The sequence below is a fragment of the Adiantum capillus-veneris genome, chromosome 3 (genome assembly GCF_014529385.1).
Source record: "Adiantum capillus-veneris isolate H3 chromosome 3, ASM1452938v2, whole genome shotgun sequence".
Taxonomy (NCBI): domain Eukaryota; kingdom Viridiplantae; phylum Streptophyta; class Polypodiopsida; order Polypodiales; family Pteridaceae; genus Adiantum; species Adiantum capillus-veneris.
In genome coordinates this window covers 43,192,181-43,219,551 of record NC_140933.1, presented here as the reverse complement: position 1 = coordinate 43,219,551, position 27,371 = coordinate 43,192,181, and positions in this window count along the sequence as shown.

Here is a 27,371-nt window from a genome sequence, read left to right as displayed (position 1 = left end):
AATTGAAACTTGACAGCAAATGCAGAAAACGCAAAAAACAAAAATCTCCACACACTCCTTCCCTGCCTTTCCTATGATAGAAATTGCACCACAAGGAAGCGTAAAGTGCTAACCGAGCTTAGTGTAGGGCATATCCCCGGCAACGGCGCCAAAAATGTGCGCTCCTTGCCGCACTGTCGAAGCAAGGGACTTGCCAATACACCGTGTGCGAGCCACAAACGGCTCCAAGCACACAACAAGCCTAAACTAGCAAGCTCAAGGAAACAAAGGGTGTGTCACTCACCGCTCTACGCTCGCCTTCGTGGTGGATTCCTCGCCGCGATGAAGAAGAAGCTGTAGTCGTGCCGCGCTCAACCGCTTCGCCGCCGTCATGCCTTCGTAATGCTCGATCGCACACACACTCTCCCTCTCTCTCCCTCTCACACACACACACACAAGGAGGTGAAGAAGAAGAAGATGGAGATGGAGCAAGAGCACTCTTCAATTGCACAAATGAGAGAATGAGTAAAAATTAAGTTTAGTTGGCTTTTATAGGAGCTCACCCCATTCACACTTGGGCGCCCATGCTTAACCAACTAATCCCTTGAATGTCCAAGTTAAAGTGCGCCTCTCATCGGCGATCACTCTACCTTTCCCTATTGGTCCGACAAGCCCGGTACCTGACTCTACCAAATACATAATACGCGTCCATCGTAGGTGATAGGGTGTCCGTGTGCCGTGAGGGTTAACATTAAGCAATTGACACAGTTGAGGACCGGATTTGCATGGAGCCGGTCCCCCCTCCACGATCCCCCCTCCAAAAGTCTTTGTATTATGGTTTCTCCCATCAAGAGAGACATTTTACAATACAATTCATTGTGTTCCTTCAATACTAGCTAGTGCAATGAAGATGAAAACTTTAAGCACTAAGCAAAACACTTATCAAACACAAAATCAATTCCCTCACGGTCTCAGACCCAAGACCTCACACACCTTCAAAGATGGTGAGAGCTAGGGGTGTATGAGAGTAGATTGAGAGGAAGAAGGAGTACTCTTACAAGAAAGATGTACATCTCCTCACATAATCACTCATATTAGCTTAGCTTAGATTAGTAATTAGCATGGTAGAGGAGATGAGCATGCTTTGAAGCTTGGCTCTTGGTTGGATTCTCAACACAAGTCCAAGAGTTGTTGGTGTAGGCCTCCCTTCTCACAAGCTTGGAGTAGGTGATAAGGTTTCCATTAAAGCTTGAGAAGGAGAGAGAGAGTCTTCTTGCTTCCCACATGAGTTGTGTGAGTGTGTGTGGATAATGCCTTGAGAAAACCAGGCCCCTCTCTCTCTTGGTTGACCCCTCTTGCTATTTGCTCATGTTGCAACCCTATTGGCCTTTTCTAGCCTTTTGACATGTGTCCCCCTTTCCCCTTTTGTGAGAGCTTTAGGTAATTAATAAATGCAATTGAACTTTCATTGGACCCCTTGAGAGCTTAATTCTTATTGGTTATTTTATTAAGTGTTTTTAAATTAATTAAACTAGATTTACGCTAGCCTAATTCTCATTGGTCCACCTCCATGGCCATCCAATAGGATTTGAGTACATCTTGTGGGCATCTTGGCTAGGGAACTGACATGTGTCCCTCATTCCCTTTGTGTAAAGGGAGCTTGTGTGTGTGTGTGTGTGTGTGTGTGTGTGTGTGTGTGTGTGTGTGTGTGTGTGTGTGTGTGTGTGTGTGTGTGTGTGTGTGTGTGTGTGTTTCTCTCTCATCCCCTACTTGCAAGGCTCGCCCCCTCATATGTAGGGATTATGAAGACTTTTTGGGACACACACAAAGCATCCAATTTCCCTAGTGTTTGGCCTTTGGACACAACCTTTGAATTTTGGAACCTTAGCATTTCGGAAGTCTTAATGGGCTGAACCTTAGGGTCTTTTTAGTCCATTGGTGCACCTTGATCTTTTGTAGATGGCCCCCCCCTTAGGATCCCTATTTTCCCTCCTTTGAATCCCTACTATGGCCGGTCTGCCAGCTTAATCAATATTCTAGCTTTTTCTCCCCTAGCACTTCCCCATATTAAATGATCAGTTTAACATGAGAAAATCATTTAGGAGAACTAGATATTAGTTATTATGACACATTTCATAGGCTAGTCTGCCACATAGGATACCCAAAAAGATAATGTTTGATTTATATTAACTCTTCATGTTCAGAAACAATAAACTCAAAACACATGGATAATAGACACAGTAGACACAACTGTTAATCACATTGTCATTGCAAAGTCATCTCATTCTTTTGTGAAAGCATTGTAAGTAAAAAGATATTGGCTACAATGGGTATACCATAGTGACATTCATTACTTGAGTATAATGAGATTAGAGACTTACACAAACTTCATCAAATACATGTACCAAGAGAGAGATTAAACACAAAATAAATCTTGATCATTGGACTAAATGAAGGTTATATGATATAACCTTTAATTAAAGTGTAGTACGAATGCATAAGGGTTCAAGAACACCCCTACGTCAACCCAACAAAGTAGGATTTAACCCTAGACTATAGGGAGATCATATTTCACTCATGGACTCATATACACATGATTCCAATCACATGGACTCATAAACACATCATTGTCCTCTAGTCCACCTAGGACTAGGCACATGACTCCATGTTGATTGGGATCCAAGTAGATCAATAGGTGTACACACCAAAAGGTATATAGGCCAAAGATTACACAAGCTAACAATATTCCCCGTAAGGTTTGGACTATAGTAAGTGACATAATGAAAGAGAAACTCCAATCTAAGAGTAAAATAACATCCCTAATCCATGAGACAAGAAACATCTCTCATCCAAGAGACAATCCGCAAAATACCTCCCCTCAAACAAATGTATGCAAGACCAAGACCATGGTACTCCAAGCAATATCCAATAAGATACATTGAAAGAGGAAAAAGCTAAAAGAAAGGTAAAGAATGTCACACTTTCATAGTCGCAAGAAACATGAAGGTTGTTACTGAATTCTTCTTCTTGTCCTTGGTCTTCTTCTGCTACATAGACCGTTCCTTTGGACTTTGAATTGCTATTGGTACTATCTTCATCCTTCTTGAAGCACTTGGAAGGAGGATGGGCCTACTTCCCACAAATGGTATAAGCTTTGGACATATTTGATCAACACATGTACCAAGAGAGAGTATAAACACAAAGTGAAGCTTGATTATTGCACTAGATGAAAATCTACATGATAACATTTAAGTAGGCTAGACATGGTAGTACAAATGCATAAGGTTCCAAGAACACCCCAAATCAACACTACAAAGTAGGATTCTCCCTAGTACATAGGGATCTCTCAACATGACATTTAAGTTGAGAAGATTGACCTTCTCATGTGGGGTGTCATATTTTGCGCTAGACATGTTCCTCCATAGATCACACTTCTTCCTTGCCTAGTTGTTTTTTTTCTTTATCATTGTCTCTCCCAAATCCCACAAATCCTTTTGCAACTTGCCATCCCCTTCATCAAGAAAACCTAGATTGGCATGCTATTTTTCGTCATTATGTATCCTCTTTTGGAGCATTACCAACACCATTGGACACTCTATCTAGTACATATTTGACCCCACACTTCTCGGTTAGCATCTCTTGAGGCCATTCCTTGATGCTCCAAAGAGGCCCTTGCAAGCAAAACCTGTCGTGGAGCCCTTTGTTGGATTAGCCACACTCGCAACAACACCAGCCTCCATAGGTAGCAAGAAAAGAAACGGCTCCTTGAACATACTACTTAAAGCTCATTTCATGAATGAATAAACAACAACTCCATTTTGCACTACATGCTTGTCTATGGTGAGCTTGTGCTAAGCTAATTCAATACTCAAGATTGTGTTTATGAGTCCAAGCTAATTCTATCTTGGAACCTAATTCACTTGAGTGATAACCTTGCTTACACACACTCACACACTTGCACCATGTTTCTCTTTCATCCACCATAGCTAGCACGATCCAATTCCTAACATTTGGTATCAGAGCCATGGTGTGATAGCTAGGATTATTGTTATGCATTTGTGTGTTAGTACAATTAGCATTACTCTATCATCATTAGATAAATCCATTTGATTTGCTCTTTTATTACATAATGCATACCTAATTAGTATTCCATTGGCTAGCATGAGCATGTTCTTGAGCTAAAGACTCTTGAGCCACTACTCACTGGCTTATTGGAAGCTTAATTAGAGTCAAAGTTCATTAGTTTTCCATTAGGAACTTGCATTTTGTATCCAAAATCTGCTCCTTATTTTAGTAAAACGATTGGTGTGTGTGCGTAGCCAGTCTCAAGAGCTGTCTATCGACTATTTCCATGCTCAAATTGCACTTCATATGCACATTCTAGAGCTTGATTAATTTCCTCTTGAACGCTCTCACCCTCTGGATTTTCTGCAGAAAAACTCTCATCAGCTTTGTTTAGTGTGTGTGTATGTGTGTGTGCGGTGCATTTAATGCCAAAGAGGAATTTCCCTTTTCCTCTTTTGCCTTGAGGAAACAAATCTGCCAAAAAGGTCGTGGGAACCTCCTATTTTTAGGAGGATTGACCTTTCTTTAAAGGCAAAGGGCCACCCCAAATTGGGCGCCCATTGGCGGACGTGAAAGCAGTGCTCAATCCTTTTAAATTCCACTTTCAGGTCTGAACGGACCCCGGCCGGCCGATCGCACTATTCTCTAACTGCCTGCGTCGGCGCCCGCGCCTGTTCGATTGTCGTGACGCCCGAATGGCTGACCTATTGCAGTCGACCGGTGCCCATGCCCGGGAGCGCTGCTCGCAGCCCGGCCTTCCCCCGCCTGCCCGGTGTCACTGCCCGATTGCCCGAGCTGCCCGGACCACAAAGGAGAACTTGCCTACGCGCTTAAGCATTTTCAAAGAAACTTTCGGTTCCGCCCTTGTTGGGCCCCCCTTCTCGCGCTGCCTCAAGATTCTGAGGGATTTTTAAGCCCCTGCTCCCACCAAACTGCAACAAGACACTTAAGCCCAAGGCATGCTACCGCAGCTAGCGAGCTACAGAAATCTAAGAAAAGCTAAGGGCTCTTTCTCGCAGTTGATGAGCCTCGAATTCATCCTTTCCAAAAGCTGTCAAGGCTAGTCAAAGAAAATCTTCAAAGTATCACCAAGCATCCAAAGGAACACTACTTCATTGTGAAGAGGGGCTTCACCGACAATGAAGAGAAGCTTCACATTGAAAGGAAGATCCAAAGTACAAATTGAAATCTTGCAGCCAAACACAACAATTTCTTGCAATGTATGTAATCATATTTGTCTACATGGATGACATTATGTGCTTTTGTGATGGGATAGACATTGGCATTGGAGAGTCTCCAAATTGCTAAAAATCTCTCCATGTGTGAAGATTTTGTGACAAAGTGTATGAGAAACACCGCATGCTTGGGCTCTCGGAGTATGACCAAGATGGAAGAGAGCATTAATTTTTACATAAACCTTTTCATAGGATATTTTAGCATAATATTGCATGTCATTATGATGCATGGAATAAAGCCTGATTGCACAACAGAAAGGGGGACATAAGCACTCGTTTGAGGGGAGGATACGAAGTTAGACCATGAAGCAGTTGAAAGAAACAGCAGAAGCAACGAAGGCAAGAGACCTGACAGAGGATCAACTCACATAGTAGAAGAAAAAAAGGACGAAGATGAGAGCAGCGTTTTCTTTTATGAAGACCCATTTTGAAGATGCAGACTCTCTACTTGTGGGGGAGGACCTTTTCCTGTGTGGATACCAGCTTATCATCCTGTGTGGACATCACCATCCTTTGTGGATTTTTCTTGTGTGGATTTTACCATCCTGTGTGGACTTTATTTTCCTATAGGGATATCACCATCCTATGTGGATTTTGTTAGCCTGTGTGGATCATGCATCTTCAGTATCTTGTCTTAGTCCAAACCTCAAGGGGAGGATTGTAAAGTGTGAGCTTTGTCCTAAGGTGTGAGTCAAGGAGAGGAGAGTGGATATATCCCACATACTGTGGAGCAAGGCTATAGAGCTACTTAAAGCTCATTTCATGAATGAGAAACAACAACTCCATTTTGCACTACATGCTTGTCTATGGTGAGCTTGTGCTAAGCTAATTCAATACTCAAGATTGTGTTTATGAGTCCAAGATAAATCTATTTTGGAATCTAATTCACTTGAGTGATAACCTTGCTTACACACACTCACACACTTGCACCATGTTTCTCTTTCATCCACCACAGCTAGCACGATCCAATTCCTAACAGGAGTATCAAATATGGCAGGAGCATCGACAAGTGAGACACCCAGACTTTTGAACCTTGAAAAGTATGAGGTAAGCTTCTATACCCACCTTGTCATGTAATTAAGCTATTTATTTCAAAATAAGTTTGATATCTTTTTTTAAACATGTGATGATAGTTTCATCATGTATATTGTCAAGTATATTTTCAAGTATATTAATCATTGATTTAAGATCTTTGATTTATGTCTCAAAAGTATCATGTCATGAACCTTTTTTTAATAGTATAAAATCATAGGAAATATAAATCACTACTTATTACATTAATAACTAGAAGTAACATATCTACTTAAAAAAATTCAATGTAAATTGGCATACAAAAAATTTATTCTTTACTATGTTGAATTGATACTTCATGACATAAAAAACTTAACTAAAACATATAGTCTACAACGTTTGACATTTTTTTAACCAAAATATGTTAAACATTCTTTTATTATAGACTCAAAAATGATAAGTGATATTAAAAGACAATGTATTTCACATTATGTGTGGCATGATGATCCTCTTGGTTTACAAACTTTTCCCACTCCAAAGGATAAAGTTGGGAGAGTATACCACCCCTCTCATGCTTGGTCCACACCTCTCTCTCTCTCTCGTATTATTTGATTATTTCATTTGGACATGTGTCCTCTTTTTCCTCTTTGAGAGAAAGAACTTAATTATTTATTCTTATGTCTCTCATTAGACCCCTTTAAAACCTAACCAATAGCATTCAAACACAGCATGAGGGCCACATGTGGAGGATCGTTTGAACATGTGTCTTTTGTGCTTATTAAGTCATTTGGTTGAATGGAATACTTCAAGAACTTAATCAATCAAGCATGGCACGTTCATGTCTCTTGAGAGTTATCTTTGAATTGAATACTTCAAGAAATTTAATCATTTAAGCATGTAGAAACACCTCAAGATTTTGGGTAAAGTTCCCACTAAAACTTAGCAAGCCAACAAGCACCTCATGCTTGGGTAGGATTCCCACCTCAAGGTCAGCCCTAGCTTGCCTAAGGTCAAAGGACTTTTGATCACTAAATTTTGGAGGTCTTTAATGAAGCTAACCCTACGGTCTCTTAGCTCCATTAGGTAGCATTGCTCTTTGACAGACCATCTCTCATTGGACCCCGTTACCATTGGTCCCGTGTTGAGATAGATCCGTAAGCACATGTCTATATTCTAGCCCTTGTTCCCATTTATTATCCCACATTAAATGCTCAGTTTGATATGAGAAAATTATTTGGGTTGGTTAGATATTAGATTTTATGACAAGCAACATTCTGCAGATCTTATAAAGCATTGCACATGAGAGGTCAGGGAGGCTCTTGAAGAAGGTCAGGACACCCGTGAGGGTTTTCACCATGTATTCTTCAGTTGCTGGTCCCTACTCTAGTGCTGGTAGTCGTGGGTAATTTAGCCATGTTGGCCTCTTCTTCTTTAGTGCATCGTGTGCCTGTCATGTCCTTATCCTTGGTACAAAACAAATAGTTGGGTCCTTTTGTAGGACTGTAGGTTCTCTTTGAACAGAATTAGGTATCTGAAGTTGTTGTTCAACTAGTTTTTTCTCCATTTTGTGTGGATATCATATGAGCCTTCTGCCTGCATATCCTTGTAAAGTCTTTCTTTAACCTGCAGTAGCTCCACCTTTATCAATGGGTAGGGCAGTGATTGCTGATGCCATTGAGTATTGATTTGGTTGGGCGTGAGCTGAGTTACATTTACTGTGTGGAGAACTCTCAACTCCCAATCCAATGTTGCTTTCCATTTAGCATCTACTTCTTGGACAATCTGCTCTTTTAGTGCATCTTCCTCAGCTTTAGACAAATGGACCATTAGCACTTGCTCGGCTTCAATGATTGGTACTTGAAAATCTGACTCTCTTGCTAACCCTTCTGACGGCTGTGTTTCCATATCAACAAAAGAAACGGATGGTATGTCAATGGTTGGCTGTTCAGAGGTTCCTGCCTCATCTTGAGTTTCTGTTTGTCCCTCTCTTAGCAGCTTCTTGACTCGCTTTAATTCCTCTATATCCTTGAGGAATTGATCTTCTCTTTGGACCTGTGTCAATGCAAGGTCTCGTCTTTGCGTTTGTTTTAGCTTCAACTCAAGTTCAAGGTCCTTATTCCTATTTTCTAAAGTCTTGTAGACTTCATCTGTTTCCTTGATTGAGGCTACAACTGGGTTTTCTCTTATCTGTCTTAGAAATGCCGCTCGATCATTGATCCGCTGCTCGGAGTACTCAAAAGAGTCATTAGCTACATCGAGCTGCACTTGGATCTTTTGTACTGACAAAGTTGTGGTTAAAAGTTTATTGGTTACTTCTGTCACTTGTTGATCTTTGCTTTGCATGCATCAGATAACTTTGTCAAGAGCTCTCCCAGCTCTTCCATCTCTTTCTGTTATTTCTTCTTTGCAATCTGACGTATTGCTGCTTCATTTTTCAGCGCTTTAATATGTCTTTAAAGATCTGCAATGGTGTTCATTCTGTCATCTAGCTCTCCTTGTAGAGCATCAATGACTAGTTCTAGCTCTTTAGCCTTGGCACTGCGGCTAAGTGCTGTTGTTCTCATCTTGTCTGTCATCAGCTGCATTTGCCTTGCATACTCATTTACCTGCATGATGAATTCATCATTGGTTTCCCAGTCTTCAGGTTCTACCTAGGGTTGTTTAGAAGTTTGGACTGTGTCGGTTTGTGGCTCTTTTGTTGGGGTAGTGGCTTCTACTTGTGGCCATGGAGGTGGTTCTACTTCTCCTCCTTGAGGCTTTGTGGATGCCTCAACTACTTTTGCTTCTTGAGTTGTTGTAGAGGAAGGTTCTGCTGCAGTTGTTTCACCTTCCTTGGGTTTATCCGTTGAATGCTTGCACTCGGCATAGGCCGATCTTCTTATTTCGTAGTTGGTGAAGAGGGTCGTGGAGACATCTCCTCATGGTCATGATGTGACTCACTTTGTTCAGCAGTTTTTGCTTGTCTCTGTTGCTCAGCCTCTTCTTTCGTTGCTTTTCTTTGAACTTCTAGAGCTTCCTTCAGCTTCCGCATACATCCACTCAAGCAAATCTTTTGGTTCCTCTGGAACCTTCTTTGCAGGGTTCTTAGTTCTTGGTCCCTTTACCTCCCTTGGACTCCATTTTTTGGGGTCTTCACCTGCAGCTTGGAGGCTCCTTTCGTATGTTTGCTTTTATCTTTCAATTCTAGCCTTCTTTTGTTGTGGCTCCTCTTGGTGAGCTACCATTGCTTTCTTTTTCATTGCTTCTCTCCTTGCCCTGGTTTCTTCATTGTCAGAGATTTCACGGCTATGAGCTTCAGGGGAACTTTCTGCAGATTTCTCATCATCTGATTTGTATACTCTCTTTGTTGATCGGGTGGTCCTTGGAGAGGGTTGATGTAATATGATCCAGGTGTTCTGATCTGGGGTTGGCGGCAAATTGTCGGCCATTCCAATAGCATGATATGCTAGTCTTGTTAGCACTTTTGGAGCCTGGGGGATTCACTCTATATACGAAACGGGACGCCACCTACGAGCGGACAACTTTGATAAAACCCCTATTTACAACTCATATTAGGGAATATGAACCCCCTTTCTACGCTTATAGGACAATTAATGAAGAAAAATATCATACCCCTATCTTACATATAAAATTTAGGTCTCACATGATCTAACTGAGTAAATTTCAAACTATGTGCCATATCAGCCTGAACTCTGGCTACTTGTCCAATTCTAACACATCCAAAGCTTGTATAAAGCAACCCTTGGCCCTACTCCAAATCAGCCCTTATCTATAACTGGCTTGATGCAAAATTTGATGTATGACCTGATAAAAACTTCCCCAAAATTCATCCGAGTTTTAGTGCACACCCCCCCCCCCCCCCCCCCCCCCCTAAATATGATACCCCCCTCCCTTATTTTTAAGCTTGGGAGATAAATTATTGGGGGCCTGCCCCTAACTTATACGCTTATGTAACTTGTTTAAAAAAACCCCTCCCTTGCACTTACGTGGTGTGGTAAGTTTTCCATGGTGAATCCCCCGGGTTTTGGAGCGCCCAGATATGTGATCTTTCCCTCCTTCTTTGTGCCCTTCAATGTTGTAAGCACTACTGCACGTGATCTATTGCTTGCTTGGTTATTGACATTAATACTTGAGTGAAAGTAGTCACAATCGCATGGTTTGGGGTTAGTACTGTGCGGTCTCTTTGATAGGAACTGGAAATGTTGATGATAGAGGCGAGCTGGTTCCTCCACTTGCCTTTGGATGAGATAAAAAAGTGTGGCAGCAGCAATAGCTTTGCTAAAAGTACCTGCTATCTTTCTATCTCTTGCCTGCATAGTCATACCTTCTATTGGCAGCTTCAGTGCCTCAACCGCTATTTCCTTAGTGATCACCACTTCAACCTTTTTCTCTTGTTGATACGTGTTTTGGGCCGATCCATCTTCTTTGATCATGGATAGCAGTTCATATGCTTTGTGGAAAGCCACTCCACATGGTTCCTCGTCATAGAAATCTTGAAGCCCCAGCCTTCTGTTGGCTTCTTTTGTGTCTGGCTTTGCCGCTACATCATAAACCTCCTTAGGTAGCATTTACAATTCTACCTAATGTCCTTCTTCGCTCTTGAATCTGCCAGTGAAAACCGTTGTGTTGTTTTCTTCGAGCCGTTCTTTAGACAAGAAGGTTGCTTTTGTTGTCTTCATTGAGCTTGGATCTAACGTGGCAACTCCTGCAACTTATTTTTCTGAGACACCCTTTTCTTTGCCTTCTCAGCCGCTTGCATTGCTCGTGGAGTGAATATAGTGTCAAAGTTTGAAAATTTTGCAACTTCCACTCTGAAATGGCCTGAGTCTGGATTGCTGGCAAATGATGTTCATTTTTCTTCAGATCAATTTTGGAGCATGCATAGATGCATAAAAACATGTAGAGATCAGAATCATGAAGTCCTGGCAAAAATTGCAACAAAAGTAAATAATCGTGATTATTAATAGTTGGGGATTTTTCCCAACTTTTTGCATTTTCGACATCATAGGCTTGAAACATATGGCATTTAGGTACTCTGAGTGAAGTGTGGGCTCATTTGAGTGCACTGGGTGGAAATGGTGCCAGATTTAGGCGTTTAGACTCTGAAACAATAGATATAAAGAGATTTTGAGTTTTTAAGATCCAAACTTGCTCAAACTTGATTTGTGGGCTTGGGACATCATGTCTTTGGTGCCATAAGGTCAAAGTTGCAAATTGCATCCACTTTGACAAAAAAAGTTGTAAGGTCTCTGACTCGACCCAAAAAGAGCACCATTGTACCATGAAATGAGCATAATGAAAAAGTTACTATTTTTAGTAGTTTTTCGAATTCTGTCAGTGCCATGATGTTTAGAATTTTTTCAAGCTTTGAAATGTGAATTAAAATAATTTTTGTAAAAAAATTCCAAAAATAGTAAGTTTTTGGTCACCTGACCCGTCCAGTTTTTTGACCGTCTCGAAAAATTGCACGTGCACCCCGAATTTCAAAAAATGCATTTTCGGACCCCGGGGGCTGCTAAATATGGCAGGTACTTGGACCAGTACGCCTTAGTTAGGGCTTGGTATAGCAATTTTCGGCATCAAATTCCGACTCGTATGACCCGTTTTAGCCTAAAACCAAATTTTCCCAAAATTGTCCGGGGAGGCACCGGGGCTCGAGGCTGTGTGGGAGCATGTTCCAGGCCACTCTGAGCCAACTTTAGCAGCTAGGGGGCGCCCTCTTGCCTTGTGGGAGTTGTAGGAGTGTTTCCATGCTAGAGAGTGGGTGTGAGAGCCAGTTAAACTGACCAACTGGACACTTGGTGGGTAGGCAACTAGACTTGCCAATGCATTCACTGAGTGCTCACCCAGTTGCTTATAGCAACCCAGATCGATTTTCATCATGGAGGAGTCTATTTAAAGGTGTGCTCACACACACACACACACACACACACATGCTCACACATACACCCAGTACACACACACACACACCTCAATGAGGGACAATAGCAGATAATTGCATGTATATCCAAGCACCTTTGGTGAACTCTTGTGTCACCCACTCATCATCTACACCTCTTTTGTTGTGGCATTGAAGTGTTGTGACCTCATCCTTTGTCCGTCTTTGCGAAGTAGAGCTAGCCATGGTTGAACAAAGAAAATTAGGAGGAGGAGTAGGACCTTGCTTGTTGCTACAATGTAGGTGAGATAAAGTGATAGGAGAAGGTGGTTAACCCTTGCTTGGTGTGGCAATGGAAGGTGGTAGAGGAGGAGAGAGGAGCTTCCTTGCTGCAGCAATGGAGATGGTGTAGAGAGAGAGTGTTGGAGTAGAGGATAAGTGTGACGGTTGCAACCAAGGAGGGATTGGAAAAGGGGTTCTAGAGAGAGAAAATCACTTTTTGCCTAAGGAATACTTTTGGGGGGGCTTTGGATAGTAAAAAAAGATTTTTCAAAAGTTTTTAGAATTTTTTGAATTGTAGAGTTTTTGGGTGCACGTTTTGACTTTTTCAGGTCAAAAAATGCTTTTTTGACCATAAAATAGATTTAGCGGGTTTTTAACAAGATAAGATTTGAGTTTTGAAAATTTTGGGATTTTTTCAAAATCGGATAAAAAAGGAGGGAAGTTGGAGGTTCCGTAAACCCCCCCCCCCCCCCCCCCACCTTATCACTAAGTAAAAGCCCATTAAGAAGTGTAAGACTACTTTGTCCCCCTACATTTTTGAGGGCATAGAGTGTGTCCACCACCCTCTTCTCATTGGCTGGCCTCTAATTAACCTTAATCCCAAAGGGCCCCTAGAGGGTTCATATTTTTCCTAATGTTCACAAGCTTCATCATCTCCCAAGTATACATATCCAAAATTACCTTTGGTGTAATCTTGGAAATGTTGCTTGTGTGGTGTCCTATGGAATGAAGCCGTGGAATCTACTATCCACGAATTAGATACATTGTCTTATGAGAGAATTAGAGCGTCTTGCTCTACTTTACCTGCCACATTGGCCTCTGATGTTGGCTTGTTGTCTTAAGACTCTAACTTCTTCTTCTTCTTGGGCCACCGATCCTTCTTGCCATAAGTCCAACATTCAAGAACTGATTTGTGTGTGACTTGCTCCGCCTTGAGCGATCACGAACCTTTTGGTTTTTGAATCTATCCTTAGGCATTCCTCTTGTTTCCACTAAGAGTGCAGCACTTGATGATTTATATGTGCTTCTCCTTCACATTTCTTCGCTTAGGAGAACACCCACAACATCATCAAACTTAAGAGTATTTGTGCCAGAGATAGAATTACTTATAGCCATTACAAGGCTATCCCAACTATTCGGTAGAGATGATAGTATGAATGACTTATGTTGGTGTTAAAGTCATTTAGGTGTTCTACAACTGAACCATTCTCTACCATCTTTAGATTAAACAAGCGCTGAGAAATACCTTATTGGATGCTGATGGTTTCTTGTAGAGGCCGTCAAGTTACTTCATTAAATCCTCCGTGGTCTTCATCTCCGAAACATTGAAGGCCACCATTGACGCCAAGCTTAGCCAGCTTTTTCCTAATGCCTTTCAGTCAAGGAAAATCCATACTTCATCTACCATTGTTGCGGACTTCTGTGCAAGATTGCCTGATGGCAAATAAAGGTCCTTCTAGTAGAGATAGTCTTCAATCTGTATCTTCCAATGTTGGTAATTTTTGCCGTTGAACTTATCAATCTTGAGCTTCCCTTCCTCCGCCATTACTCCCACTCAATTCAAGGAATTTTTTCCTTGAGAAACTTTAGCTACAAGAAAACCTTGCTCGCATACCAGTTGTTAGGGAATATGACGTAGCTAAGTACATATTTGAGTAGTTTACTTGATGGAGAGAGTTAATTTTTACACAAGAGAGATTATATAGTAGAGAGAGAGAGAGCACACGATATATGTGATTCACCCAATGTGGGTTATGTCCATGAGAAAGCAGCCACTCAATGGCTTTAGTACTTCAAAACAAGAAGTAGATTACAAAGGGATTATACCCTTTTGGAGCTCCCACCTTGATTCACTCTCACCAGCTCATGTCCACCTTGTTGCATCAACTTCACAATGCATCACAATGCTTCACCTCTTCAATTCATTTTTGTGTGTAAAAAAGGCCTCCTTTTATAGTTCAAAAGGGTTTCCCTCTCTCATGAGAGGCAGTCGTGTGTAGCCGCCCTTGTGTAGACAACTCCGAGTTGAATTCTCCCATGCGCCCATGTGTGGCCGCCCTTGAGAAGACAAGTTTAATTTGAATTCGGCCACCAGCCAACCAATTGGCCGTTTTTCGACCACTTTTCGGCCACTGTTTGGCCATAATATTCCGGCAAAGTGGCCGTGAAAATTTTGGTTTTTGGAGAGTGACTTTTCTTCAATCACAATGGCTTCTCCTCATAACGGGAGTCTTACAAATGTGCAACGGGTAAATCAGGCTCCATACTTAACAGTGCAGCACTCAAAGAAGAGAGAGAGAGAGAGAGAGAGAGAGAGAGAGAGGTGGCCAAAGGCCGTTATAACAAAGAGAGAGAGAGAGAGAGAGAGGTGTCCAAAGGCCGTTAGCCAACTACTTAATTATAATAAGTGATGATAAACACAATCAAGATAAGCAAAATTAAACATTGACTCAATGTAGCCTGGGTCGAATTTTCTAAAGCTCAACTCCTTTCAGAAGGACTTTTCCATTATGGATAGAGATTACAAGTACATACATGAAGAAACTTTAATCTATGAAGCTCTTTGTTAATTACCACACACTAACAAGACAAAGGTAGGACCAAGGAGGCTAGGAACCTATAAGAGGAGTATGGTTGGGTGAAGAAATGCATGCAATGAGTTCCCTATCTTGTCAATGGTATTAGATCATCACGGTCTTGGGGAGAGGAAGAGAGGAGAGATTTAAAGATTTTTTGCATGTGGATGCACTCTTTCTCTGTCTGTTAAAGCTTTCCATGGTGGGGTCCAACAAATCATGATCCGTGTGTGATAAGGAGCTAGCACACACAAAGGGAGAGAGGTCGCCAACACAAAACAAGAAGGTTAGGCATACAAATATATTTGCCATGGCCTTTTAAGTGAGCCTGCATCTAGGAAATAGCACGTCCACTACGAGTTCTTTTTCTACTTCCTACGCTTTTGAGCATGGTTTACATGCCATACTTGAGTTGTCAAGCTCCTTTTACACATGACTGGCCTCTGTAGGGGTTAATTAGGTGTTTTTTTCTTTGGTCATTCCTTCCAAGATGGTAGATTCCCACACAGGAGCAAAGTAGAATAATCTCAAGATTGAAGCAATTGAGGACTTTAAGCATTGCTTTTAAGCAGCGTTTCAAACTTGTAAATTATGAATTGATGAGTGAATTCCTAGTTCTGTTGAGCTATTTGCAAAAATTAAGGACGAGCCAATATTGTCGAGAAAGAGCGACTAACTCATTATTTTGAGATTCCAAGGGCTACTGTAATGATTAAGATTGTATCGAGGTAAAGAGATATTAAAGATTTCTTCTGAAATTCCAGAGGCTATCTGCTAGGATTATGTGGCACGGGTGTCTAACCTCACTCCTATCTTATTGCAGACATAGCGAGAACCACGAATATAATTGTCAATCCATGGGACGAAGCAGACTCGACTAGTGCATAGAGGCTACAAGAGGTTGTCAATCTCTTGGAAAACAACAAAAAACTTGCATCTAACTCAAGCTACACTCAAGTGACAGAAATCACCAAAAGCTGATCACTCATCGGCAAACAAATCACATCCGTTACAGCATCAAACGACATCCAAACCTTACAAAACTTCAAGGATAGCTTTACATGTCCTAGCACACATGCTTATGGTTTCAAATCTCACTTTAGGTCAAGTGCAAAAATTGTGATTATTAACAGCAGTGAGTTTTTTACCTAATTGTTTTCAAACGAGAATGCATCTAAATGTTTAGCAATGATGTCCCAATACCCCGCCTATACTTATTTTATGATTTTAAAGCTTAATTTCCTACTTATGATGAAATTAGGCCATAGATTGGCGACACCAAAAGCTATACATACCATGAAATGCTTACGTCAATGCGTAGAGCGCTTACCCGCGGTTGCAACGCAATAGACGACACTGCAATGTGACAACCGAGAAGGGAGTAGGAAGCACAAGAAGGAGAGAAGTGGGCGCCGTTAGCTCACGCTGTGTTTTCATTATCCAAAACTTAATAGTAAACTTTACAAAACTTAATAGTAAACTTTACAAAGTTGGCTTTTATACCTTAGCCAAGGTCTAAAATGTGTAATGTCCAACTCACAAGACCTTTGAGGCTCCACACTTATTGTATCTGCACTCCAGGTATGCTAAGTGACCTATGCTTTACATCTTGGAACTCTTATTGATCCCATAACACATTAACAATATTATAATGGCTTGCAATAAATCGGGAATTTACAATACATGACCATTTTAGAAAAATGTGGAAAATGTGTAGCTCCAATCTTTACTGCTTCTTCACTTTGATCTTCGATGTGCCTTCGTACGTTTGTGGTCTTTAGCAGCTTCTGTAAACTGACGTTGACTCAGTTAACATTCCCCCCTTCCCACTTTAGTGCCCGTCCTCGGGCACTGTTGAGAAGTTTCCGTGGAGGCTGTGGAAGTTTTTTGATTGGATGTTTATGGGCTGATTGTCTTCATTTGTTGTTGAATTTGTTGATGAGGTTCAATTTGCTGCAACATCTTGATTGGTCTGAATATGTATGATGTGAGAGATGATGTTGCATTGATCCGTTATAACAGCATAATGATGAGGCTGCTATTTATTTATGAAACTGGATGACCAAAGGGAAAAAACCCAGTGGGAAAAAAATGCCTTTGAGATATACACATTATTGGAGTACTTATTAGCATGGGAAATAATAATAAAGTACTCAAGGGATTATTTGTTGATATATATGGAATTAAAAAGGCAGCAAATATAAGAGGGTAGCATGATGGAACATTGGTTTTCCTGTTGTAGTCCACTCAAGGTGCATAGGTGGAAGCAAAAAAAGTGTCTAATCCATATGTCCAATGGTGGGACATCCTATTTATGCATACACAGAAATGCATAGAAAATAATATGATGTGCAAGAAAGATGGTGTAGCTATAAAATTATTTGACATGGCTTTGCAAGCTGGCACCCCTTTAAGAATGGTTTTCATTGTCGAGTATATGTGCTCTCATGTTACTGTGCACTATGCATGAGTGTTGGACTCTACGACACTCCACCAATTGCAAGTTAACAGACTTTGACTCTTATGCTCATCTCGTCCAGCATGAGCGACATGACATAGATATGCTCAACTCTTCTAGCTTGAGCGTAAGCCTAATAACTATGACTCTTAGCACAAAGTTTAATATGACTTGAAGCGTTGGGACTAATGCTTTGCTCATTTTATGGTTCAGTAGCCCGGCCGACTCTAACTATGCCAAAGAGTGTTTTTTACACCTTGGCGACTTGACTTTTTACATTCTTGTGCTTACTACAAGCATTTCTTCAGGTAAAAGTAAGCTTCAATCCTCAAAAATAGGATTAGTGAAGGACCAATTTGGCATTGAAGGTTTCTTTTGCCATACCTGTTTTATCATCTTTCAATATGCATTCACGTTGGTTGGGTTGCCCTTCTTTGTCTTTGAAGACTCCACTATCCGTTTGATTCCCCGAGTAGGCCTGTTGATAGGAGTCTTTGATGTTGTTGTAGGCCTATGTTGGCTGTTGGCATCTGGCTTTTGACTCGGAGCATTGGAAGATTTAGGAATCCAAATCTTTTGATGACCTTTGTATCTCTTCTGTTGACTTTGTTGAGTTCTAGGTCTAGTTGAGCTCTTGAGATCTTCATGCAGGTCTAGTGTAGTTGTAGTTGGCTTGTGGTTGATTGGTAGCCAAATCTTTGTATAACCTGTGTAGAATCCTTTTCTAAGAGGAAGATTCTTTGAGATCTGTCTCTATTATGTATCCTCTTGAGAGTTGTGGTAGACTTTAGCATTATTTGATGTTGTTCTGTTGTATACCTGCTTCTTAGCTATCCTAGGATATTGCCGAGGTTGATACCTTGTGGGCCTTCTTTCTTGGAAGGGACTTGAAGTTACTTCATATGCTCTAACCTCAGGTTTGGGTACCCATATTTGTTTGTTACATCCATAGTACTCGTGTTCTTTTAAGCTCCATTGTGATGTTATCCATCCCATGTGTTTGTCTTCATGTGTCAATTTCATGTCATTAATCCAAATTGGATCATTGACTTTAACTAAACTGCTTGGAACAAACACTTGCTTGACTTTCCTTTGCTTTCTTGAGTACTTTACCTAATATATCTTTGATTTTTTGGGTGTCTCCTTAGAGGGTTCAGTTGCATTTGACTTGAAGTTTTAAAAGCCTAATTTGCTTGAAGAGGCATATGATTTCACACCTTCTTTGCCAGTCGGTGGAGGTTTCACTTTGGCCTTACCTTTGTTTGCAAGATTAGTCTTTAACTCTAGTACCTTTTGCAACTCTAAATCTAGCATTATCGGTACCTATAACTGTTGTTGGCTATCTCTTGGAGAAGAGAGTATTAGCATTGTATCTTCTTTGTAGGCCCTATGTTGGTCTAACCATTGATGTCCAATGATGACATCTGCCAAAATTTCCTTTGAAAGCTTCACCTGAAACATTACCTACTCTTTATGATTTTGGATGCTAAGGGTAGCAACCATTTCTTTTTTACTTGTATGAAAACCTCGCATTGTTTTGCTATTATGTTCGCATGTAGTAATCTCTAGAATGCTTTGAATGTTGTCTACAACCATATTGCAATTTTCTACTTTATCTAGTAGAGCATTGCATCTGACACTTGCTCCTTTTGTAATGCTAAGAACTACAACTATTCTCATTGGAGGTTCTATTGAAGATCTTTGTCCTGATTTTTCCATGGTCTCATCTTGATCTAGCTGTGTCTCTATGGAGAGTGACTTGAGACTTTGCTTTTCAATTTGACTTACATTAGCTGCTTTAGCTAGCAATGTTTGGAACTTTGGAATTCCTATTGCTTCCTGGTTATCTGCAACCTCATTCTTCTTAACTTCTGGCTTTGATGGCATTCTCTGCTCAATAGCTTCCGTGGTTGTTCTTTGCTCTGTTTGATTTGAACTTGTTATTGCCTGATTAGCTTTAAGCTCTTTTGAAGTTCTCATCAATGGAGATGATTCAACCATAATAAGGTTTGCTTTGATATAAGTCTCCATTTTTATTGTGCTTGAGGACCTTGTGCTGTCGTCCGCGGGTGACCAGTCTTGGTCTTCATTCTTGGTTGTATCTGAAGACTCTATCTTCATTGAAATATGTATCTCTACGACCTTTTGGGCCATTGGCATTCCCACTATGATGTCATCTGGCATATCTTTTGTTGTGATCACGTGTAATTGAGCTATGGTGATTTGTGAACTTACTTCAATGGTGGTGGAGATGATTCCCCATCATTCTGCTCATTTGTCTCCAGATATACTCGCAAATCCAAAAGCATCTTCCAGTTGTGGTAATTCTTACCAAATTTGATATGAGTGCTCATTATAGCATGATAAAATTGGTGGTATGCTTAATTGATCAAAAAAGTTGAAACATATGGCAAAAGTAAATAATCACGATTATTTACTTTTGGTAAATTTTTGGTGAGTTGAGCATATACACATGTTTAACACTTCAATCTAAGCCTCTGAGTCAGGTTTTACTAAATTTGAGCAAGATTTACCAAGTCACGCGAGAATCATTATAAATTTTAGTTTTTATCAAGGTTTTGGTCAGTTTGGTGATCAAAATTCTATGAGCCTTCACAAAAGATGTTTCCAACCATGCATAGATTCTATGGTATCAACCTTGATCCATTTTGAGCCAAATGCAAAAAATATGATTATTTACTTTTGACCTAAAATGAACACTTTTTGCAATTTTTTCACTGGGCAGTCTTTTTATGACTTGTTTTAAGCCTTTGAGTCAAGTCAAAACTTAATTTGAACAAGATCCATCAAGTCAGACACAATTTCTCGACAATTAGTATGGATTTCAGTTTTTGTTCTGTTTTGTAATCCAAACTCTCTGAGCCTTCACAAAAGATGTTTGTAATCATGCGTAGAGTCTTTGGTATCAACCTTGATCCATTTTTGAGCCAAATCCAAAAAAGGCGATTATTTACTTTTGGTTTAAAATGAACACTTTTTGCAAATTTTTCACTGAACGGTCTTTTTATGATCTGTTTTAAGCCCTTGAATCAAGTCAAAACTTAATTTGAACAAGATTCATCAAGTCAGACACAATTTCTTGAGAATTAGTACGGATTTTAGATTTTGCTAAGTTTTCGGTCTATTTTGTGATCCAAACTCTATGAGCCTTCACAAAAGATGTTTGTTATCATGCATAGAGTCTGTGGTATCAACCTTGATCCATTTTGAGCCAAATGCAAAAAAATATGATTATCTACTTTTGGCCCAAAATGAAAACTTTTTTCAACTTTTTCAGTGGGACAATGTTTTTATGATTTATTTTAAGCCTCTGAGTCAACTCAAAACTTAATTTGGCCTAAAATATCAAGGAAAAGTAAATAATTTGAGTTTTTACAAACTTTTGAAAATTTACCTCAAATGCATCCTTAAGCTTCCCCACTGGTTCATACAACTTCTTTGAGCATAATCTCTAGCCGGTTCGATGATTGACAATCTTTTGGTGTTGTTTCAAGCCATAAACCTGAAACTCTGCAACTTCACATACACAACTCACAGATGATTTCTTTGGAGTGAGCAATGGTTTGAGATCTCACCTCGGATTCTACTTACCCTACTCCTAGGTTCTACTACACTAGGTTGTGGAAAGTGTTCACAAACACTTGTTTTCTTGTTTTTTATCGTTTCTTGACCATTGATCTTAATACTTTTCTTGTCCATCAATCATTCTCAAAATCTCAACCTAATCCTACAATCCAACAATCTTACAATTCTATAAGGTACTTAGCAAGTATAATCTACTCTCAAGCTACCTCTACACAGCAAAAGACAACACTCTTAAGCTATGCGATTTTTAAGAGAAAGTTTAACTCCATGTAAACCGAGAGGAAGTTAATGAACAACTACACAAGACGCTCATGTTTTCTCTAGTTTAGGTCTCGTCGATCCTCGGCAACGTGCCAAATGTGGGCCGGGTGTCTAACCTCACTCTTATCTTATTGCAGACATAGCGAGAACCACGAATATAATTGTCAATCCATGGGACGAAGCTGACTCGACTAGTGCATAGACACTACAAGAAGTTGTCAATCTCTTGGAAAACAACAAACAACTCGCATCTAACTCAAGCAACCAAAATCACCAAAAGCTAATCGCTCATCGACAAACAAATAACATCCGTTACAGCATCAAACAACATCCAAACGTTAAGAAACTTCTAGGACAGGTTTATAAGACCTAAGCACACATGCTTATGGTCTAAAATCTCACTTTAGGTCAAGTGCAAAAATTGTGATTATTAACAGCAGTGAGTTTTTGACCTAGTTGTACGTTTTTGACCCAGAATGCATCTAAATGCTTAGCAATGATGCCCCAATTGTTGGATATAGGGTTGCAGAGAACACACACAGCTTGGAGAAGACGAATGAAGCTCAAGGCACACAATAGAGAGTGTGTTACTTAGTGTGCAATGGAAAGATAGATAGCCCTAGAGTGATGGGCGTATATACAATGCACGGGGGAAAAACCTCCTAAAGAGGGAAAAAATGACCCGGCAGTCCTAGTGTGTTCTCACACATCACTACCACATGTATATGGTAACAAATCCCCCCTGGAGTGATGCGGTGAACGAGAGCTGGCACATGAGTAAAGGGAAGTGCCATGCCCTAAGGACATGATCAGTCCACAAAGGGGAGTAAGCCCAAAGCTTTGTGGAAAGCTTCAAGCTTCTCATGAGACAATGCCTTTGTGAAAAGATCTGCAAGGTTGTCCTGTGCTGGCACATAAGCCAAGCTGATCTCTCCTGCTGAGAGCCTCTCCCTGACATAGTGGTAATGCACCTCAATGTGCTTTGTGCGAGCATGAAAAGCTGGGTTCCTCGCAATTGCCAATGCACTCTGACTGTCAGTGTAGATAGTGTTGGCAGTGTCCTGTCCAACACCCAAATCAGCCATAAGGTGTCTAAGCCATACACACTCAACCGTATATTTGAAGACTGCCCTGTACTCAACCTCACAACTCAAAGTGTCCACAGTAGGTTGCTTCTTGCTCAACCATGATATACATGAACTGCCAAGCATGAAACAAAAACCACTTCTGGACACTCTCGTGTCAAAACAACCAGCCCAATCTGAGTCCGAAAAAGCATGTAAGTTTGGTGGCAATGATCCCCCCTTGATATAAAACAAGCCAAGATGTAAAGTGCCACTAAGGTAGCGGAAAATCCTCTTGACAGCCTGCCAATTCTTAGACCATGGGCTATGCATAAATCTGCTGACCTGTGAGACTGCAAACTGAATATCCGACCTCGTGTTGCATACATAAATGAGGCAGTCAACAGTAGTTTGATAAAGAGTGACATCGTCAGGATCGCCAGCATCATGTAGACTCAACTTCAAACCTATTTCCATGGGGTGGCAATAGGTTTGCAATCCTCAAGTCCAACTTACATAGCAATGTCTCTATGTAACTTTTCTGACACAAGGCAATACCACCATCACACTGCTTAAACTGTATACCCAAGTAATGATGCAACAGCCCCAAATCTTTCATCTTGAAAGTAGCATTCAAATCAGCCTTAAATTCAGCAATATGTCTCTCATTTGGTCCAGTGATCAGCAAATCATCAACATAAAGAACCACAATGAGAAGTACATCACCCTCACGCTTTACATACAATGTGCTTTCTGTTGGACTGTTACGAAATCCTTGTTTGACCAAATGAGTGTCAGCTTTCTCATACCAAGCACGAGGAGATTGCTTCAACCCATACAAAGCCTTGTTACATTTGCACACTTTGTCCTCTTGTCCTTCTATGACAAAACCGCGAGGCTACGTTACATAAACTTCCTCAAATATGTCACCATTCAAGAAATCAGTAACAATGTCTAATTAATGTACATCCCAACCAAAATGAGTTGCCAATGCACATAGAAAACGCACAGTAGTCATACGACAAGTGGGAGCAAAAGTCTCTTCATAATCTATGCCTTTTTGCTGTGCATAACCCTTGCAACAAGTCGAGCCTTACGGCAATCAATCTCACCATCCGGCTTGCGTTTCAACTTGTAAACCCACTTTGTACCAATGGCCTTTTTTCCAAGAGGCAAATCACATAAATTCTATGTGTCATTTTCTATGAGTGCATCATATTCTGATTGCATGGCAACCATCCAATTTTCTGAATTCTGTGCTTCATCAAAAGACAGAGGCTCCTCAACATCATGTAAGCTAGACACAGCCAAAGCATAACAATCTAATGCATAAGATGCATGCCGAGAGCCTGAACGAGTACGACTAGACAAAGGTGCATCCAATTTACTGTCACGCAAAGTGTGCACCAACCATTTTGGCATACCTCTAGCCTGCTCATTTTCAACCCTTTCCTCATCAAGTACATCATGTACATTTGCATCAGTAATAGGCTGATCTAAAAAAAATTCAGAAACCCCCATAGGCTGTACATTTTCCTCATTGGAACTTACATTCGTATTTCCACCACTTAAAAGAGGCAACAAAGTGTCATAAATGTCCTGTGAGCTTACATTACTATCTCTAGTACATGACAGCAAGGGCTGAACAAAATCTTCCACAAACACTACATCCCAAGAAACCAGAATACATTTTGTTTGCAGATGATACAACCTGTAACCTTTGCTTTCAGCACTATAACCAACAAAAATACATTTGACATCCTTATCATCCAATTTTCTGCGCTGCACTTGTGGCACCAAAGCATATGCCAAATAGCCAAAAACACGCATGTGCTCAATAGAAGGCTTTCTATCATGCCATGCTTCATATGGCATGATAATAGACTGCAAAGCTTTCGTAGGACACCTGTTAAGTACATAAGTGGCACACATGATGGCCTTAAGCCAAAAAGAATGCGGCAAAGCTTGACTTTTGACCATACATCGTGCCATTTCTGTCAGTGACATGTTTTTCCTCTCAGCAACACCATTTTTCTGAGGTGTATAAGGCACTGTATATTGGTGTTGTATCTCACCACTATCCATAAATGCATTAAATTCATGAGACATATACTCCCCCCCTCGATCGGAATGGAGGGTGCCCATAGTACATTTCAAGACATTTTCAGCCATAGCCAGAAATTGTTTGAAGCACATAAAAACTTCGGACGCCCTTTGACACAAGAACATGTTGCATCATATAAGCCCACATAGGGTAGTTGTCCCCATCCAAACTGTCCTCAGCAGCAAACATCTTGAACACATCTGTGTTGTTGTTGTCAGCCATGGTAAATGTTGCACCTGATGTGAAAACTACCCGAAAATAGGAGAAACGGAGCGGGAACAACACATGCTCTATAGCACAAACCATAGAAGACTATAAGGCACATGTTATGCAGAAAACGGCACTGACAAAAATTCTGCACAAAATGATGAAATAGCCTGTGCAGTACTGCCTGTAGTGGAAACGGAGGCCGAAATGAGTCTAAATCGAAATTCTGAGCAGACCGCGCTCTAGGAGCTTCCCAAAATATTTTTCGACCTGCAAACGCTTGCCAAAGCTCAGTGAAATCGGAGAAAGTGAGCAAGCGTGTGCTAGAGCAGCTCGCGACTAAGCCCCGGAGGACGTGACCTGCTATGATACCAATTGTTGGAAATAGGGTTGCAGAGAAACACACAGAGCTTGGAGAAGAAGAAGGAAGCTCAAGGCACACAATAGAGAGTGTGTTACTTAGTGTGCAATGGGAAGATAGATAGCCCTAGAGTGATGGGCGTATATACAATGCACAGGGGAAAAAACTTCCTAAAGAGGGAAAAAATGCCCCGGTTGTCCTAGTGTGTTCACACACATCACTACCACATGTATATGGTAACACCAATACCCCACCTATACTTATTTTATGATTTTGAAGCTTAAATTCCTACTTATGATGAAATTAGGCCATGGGTTGGCGACGCCAAAAGCTACGAATTACCATGAAATGCTTACGTCAATGCGTAGACCTCTTACCTGTGGTTGCAACATGCAACAAACGGCACTGCAATGTGACAACCGGGAAGAGAGTAGGAAGCGCGAGAAGGAGAGAAGCGAGCGCCGTTAGCTCACACTGTGTTTTCATTATCTAAAACTTAATAATAGACTTTACAAAGTTGCCTTTTATACCTTAACCAAGGTCTAAAATGTGTAATGTCTATCGCCCAAGACCTTTGAGGCTCCACACATATTGTATCTGCACCCCAGGTACGCTAAGTGCCCTATGCTTTACATCTTGAAACTCTTATTGAGCCCGTAACACATTAACAATATTACAATAGCTTGAAATAAATTGGGAATTTACAATACATTACCATTTTAGAAAAATGTGAAAAATATGTAACTCCAATCTTTACTACTTCTTCACTTTGATATTGACGTGCATTCATACGTCTACGGTCTTTAGGAGCTTCTGTTAACTGACGTTGACTCAGTTAACATTTCCCCCTTTCCATTTTAGTGCCCGTCCTCGAGCACTGTTGAGAAGTGTCCATGGAGGCTGTGGAAGTTTTTTGATTGGTTGTTCATGGGCTGATTGTCTTCATTTGTCGTTGAATTTGTTGATGCGGTTCAATTTGCTGCAACATCTTGATTGGTCTGAATATGTCTGATGTGAGAGATGATGTTGCATTTGTCCGTTATAACAGCATAATGATGAGGCTGCTATTTATTTACAAAAAGTATGTACAAGAGAAGTAAAATGATGAGGATCTAACTTAGGGTCTAATACGTGGATGACCAAAGGAAAAATCCCCAGTGGGAAAAAAGTGCCTTTGGGATACACACATTATTGGAGTACTTATTAGCATGGGAAATATTAATAAAGTACTCAAGGGATCATTTGTTGATAAATATGGAGGATAGCATGATGGAAAATTGGTTTGCCTATTGTAGTCCACTCAAGGTGCATAGGTGGAAGCAAAAAAGTGTCTAGTGTATATGTCCAATGGTGGGACATCCTATTTATGCATACATAGAAATGCATGGAAAATAATATGTTGTGCAAGAAAGATTTTGAGGGGTTCTTCAAAAAGATGGTGTAGCTATAAAAGTATTTGACATGGCTTTGCAAGCTGGCACCCATTTAAGAATGGTTTTCATTGTCGAGGATATGTGCTCTCATCTTACTTTGCACTGTGCATGAATGTTGGACTCTACAGCACTCCACCAATTGTAAGTTAATAGACTTTGACTCTTATGCTCATTTTGTCCAGCATGAGCGACATGACATAGATATGCTCAACTCTTCCAGCTTGAACATAATCCTAATAATTATGACTCTTAGCACAAAGTTTAATATGACTTGAAGCTTTGGGACTAATGCTTTGCTTATTTTATGGTTCAGCAGCCCGGCTCTAACTATGCCAAAGAGTGTTTTTTTCACCCTGGCGACTTGACCTTTTACATTCTTGTGCTTACTACAAACATTTCTTCAAGTAAAAGTAAGCTTGAATCTTCAAAAAGAGGATTAGTGAAGAACCAAGTTGGCAGTGAAGGTTTCTTTTACCATACCTATTTTATCATCTTTGAATATTCATTCACATTGGTTGGGTTGTCCTTCTTTGACTGTGAAGACTCCACTATCCGTTTGATTCCCTGAGTAGGCCTGTTGATAGGAGTCTTTGATGTTGTTGTAGGCCTCTGTTGGTTGTTGGCATCTGGATTTTGACTCGGAGCATTGGAAGACTTAGGAATCCAAATCTCTTGATGACCTTTGTATCTCCTTTGTTGACTTTGTTGAGCTCTAGGTCTTCTTGATCTCTTGAGATCTTCATGCAGGTCTGATGTAGTTGTATTTGGCTTGTGGTTGACTGGTAGCCAAATCTTTGTATAACCAATGTAGAATCCTTGTCTAAGAGGAAGATTCTTTGAGATCTATCTTT